Source organism: Gymnogyps californianus, unplaced genomic scaffold (assembly GCF_018139145.2).
Source record: "Gymnogyps californianus isolate 813 unplaced genomic scaffold, ASM1813914v2 HiC_scaffold_351, whole genome shotgun sequence".
Lineage (NCBI taxonomy): Eukaryota > Metazoa > Chordata > Aves > Accipitriformes > Cathartidae > Gymnogyps > Gymnogyps californianus.
The window spans coordinates 1-2,681 of NW_026114237.1; the positions used below are offsets into that span (position 1 = coordinate 1).

The window sequence follows — 2,681 nt, forward strand, 5'->3', positions numbered from 1 at the left end:
AAGCTAAGCTTCTCCAGCCGGCATGCTTCCGACCAGCCCACACAACGAAACGGAATTAGCCCCTTCCCACCGCTCTTCCTGACTCTCCTACTGAACCCCTTTACGGGCACAAGCACCTTGCTGGCCCCGGGGTTATTTATTATATTACGCTCCTGGGAACACCTACAGCTGGCAAAGGAGAGGAACGCCCCGACTCTGCCTTTTCACAGGCACCACCATCACGCAGCAGGTTCACAGCAAAACCCGTCTCTCACCTTGCTGACCTCTAGGAAACCATACACTTGGCAGCCCTCCTTCTTCTGCTCTTGCATTTTCTGGCTAAACCCTTCCCTCTTGCGCTGCTCTATGCTATCCGGGTTCTTGAAGGCCCAGCCTCGCCGCCTGTATGCTTCTCTGGCATCGCCACAACTATTACAACACCTGCAAAAGCACGAGCACCATCTTACCATCTCTATCGCTAGAAAGAGAGGCTCCAGCTCAGGACTTGAATCCTTGTGGATTCTTGTTCAACAAAGCAACAAAGCAAACATCAGGGACTGGACCTTGAAAGGTGGCCTAATGCTCCTGAAGGAGCTCGAGCTTCTTGAGGTGCTTTTTGAGATTTTGGCATGAGGATGCAAGCTGTTTGCATGCAGTTCCTGGTCTGAAGAGGGCTCTGCCCGTCCATTTAGACAGTCAGATCACTCCTGGGCAAAGAAATTTGCTACAAAAACCACATCATTGTCCCAGCTCTGAGCAGTTTGGAACTTCCCCGTGTGAACAAAGCATCTGCCTGTTTCTATTCCTCCTCTCCTCTGTTTTTAGGCCAAGACTGTCAAAACGGGAGGGACGGTTAATGGCAAACTTTCTTCATTACTTTCTACCTCTGGATAACACCTTGGTCACCACAAAAAACAGGTTTCTGTTTTCTGCAGCTTCCAAAGGCATACCAAACCCACAACAGTTCTCATCATTCTCTGAACACGTGCCCAGCATTTCATTGCACAGACCTTCACAGACATTTGGAAAAAAAAAGTGCATGCAACAGAACAGTATGAATTCAAGTGCTAAGAAGATACAAAAAGGTGTAAAGGTTACCGAACGTCCTCTGACTCCGCCCCACAACAGCTCTCGCAGCCATCAGCATCCAAAGAGTTTGGATCAAACACTTCTTCTTTCCCCAGCTCTAAGAGAAAAGAGGATTCAAAGTGATGAGACATGTCTAGAAACGCTATCTTGTACGCGTTTTGCTCTACACACAATGCACAATGTGTTCTACACACGAATGCAACGATTTTGTGTTGGAACTTGTGCATCCTGCACCCAAAGCCCACCTGAAATGGTATGCATAGAGCCTGCTGAGGTGTGAAATAACACCAATTAACAGAGTAGCATTCGTCATCTCAAGAACAGCCTCCAGAGAAAGAACCGGCTATCTGTAAGCCTTCCTGGAGCGTCCATCAGACGTTACTTGCACAAAGGCTTTGTTAGAATGTTGTCTGAAGCAGACCCAGTCAGTACACTGTGACGGATACTGGACCTGTTACACAAAATGGTAAATAGTTGTTGTCCCCAGACACTAAATTTGTAATGTCACAACCTGCGAATACAGAAAGGCTGCTAAGTGACACAGCAGTAAGAACACTATCACCACATTCCCATGACAACTGGAGAAACCCTCACAGGAGAAACCTACTGATTGTTCAGCTCTTGGCTTAGTTTAGCCTTTCAACTTCAACAACAGAAAAGTTAAATCCGAGTGATAACAACTCAACAAATTTCGTTTATGCTGATCCACAGAACTACACTGTCTCCCAGTAAAGGTAAGGAGCTCATGTTTTGGAAAAGTCAGGACAGTATTACTGTTAGACTGCAGCACTTTGCCAGAATCGTTTCTGGTTTGTATTGAAGTACAAGGATGAGTCTAACATGCAAATACTGTAGAGGAGATGTTTATGGAGCCAAGGACCGCTTACTACAACTTCTAACTGATACATCAACTAAAATAGGTTTATCAGGTATGCACACACACACAAAGTAAATGTAGTAAGGTGCAAGTTTAGGCTTAAGGGTCGAGTCACCAGTCAGCCAGGGAAAATACAGACTCTTTCAGCCAGGGGATAGAATGTGCCAGACTGGAAGAGCGCGTATGGCTGGGGCCAAGTGACGTACAGGGAACAAGATGCACACTGCAGCACCCTAAATGCGGGGTTTGGTTCGGTGTACAAGGAGGACTGTTTCCAGCTGCCACAGAAGCTGTTACGCTGAAATGTAATCCACTTCCCCCTGCAGCATCAGCACAGTTCCTTGCGATCCCTCTTCACAAAGGAGACTGCCAAGGTCTGTGGTCTCGGCCTGCTATCGAAGCACCTCGGCGCAGGGCGGCTCTCGGGGAGGGCAGCCCGCTCCCGTCGTCAAGGCCACCGGCTGGGGGAAAGAAAAAACCCCAAACCCATCTGCGGCGGGTGAAGCTGCTGCGGGGGCAGCCCGGAGGGGGCGGCGGAGGAGGCGGCGGCTCGGCGGGGGTGCGCAGCCACGGCAGGCCGCCCCGGCCCGCACGGCCCCCCCGCCGCCGCTCCTCACCTCCTTGGGAGGTAGTACTGCAGCTCCGAGAAGAAAAGCAGCACCACGATGAGCCCGCTGACAGCCGTCACTGCCGCGGAGACGAGAGCCGCCCTCAGCCCCGCCGATCGCGCCGCACG

The 2,681-nt window shown here is 50.4% G+C and overlaps 1 long non-coding RNA gene across 1 annotated transcript; it reads right to left on the bottom strand.

Annotated features, from left to right (window-relative positions):
• Positions 1–914: 914 nt before the first annotated feature.
• On the bottom strand, positions 915–2,367 carry LOC127028593 (uncharacterized). Its single transcript, XR_007768026.1, has 3 exons — positions 2,152–2,367; positions 1,314–1,519; positions 915–1,165 (listed from the first exon to the last, which is right to left on the bottom strand). It is a non-coding gene; the product is annotated as an uncharacterized LOC127028593 (long non-coding RNA).
• Between the last annotated feature and the right edge of the window lie 314 nt (positions 2,368–2,681).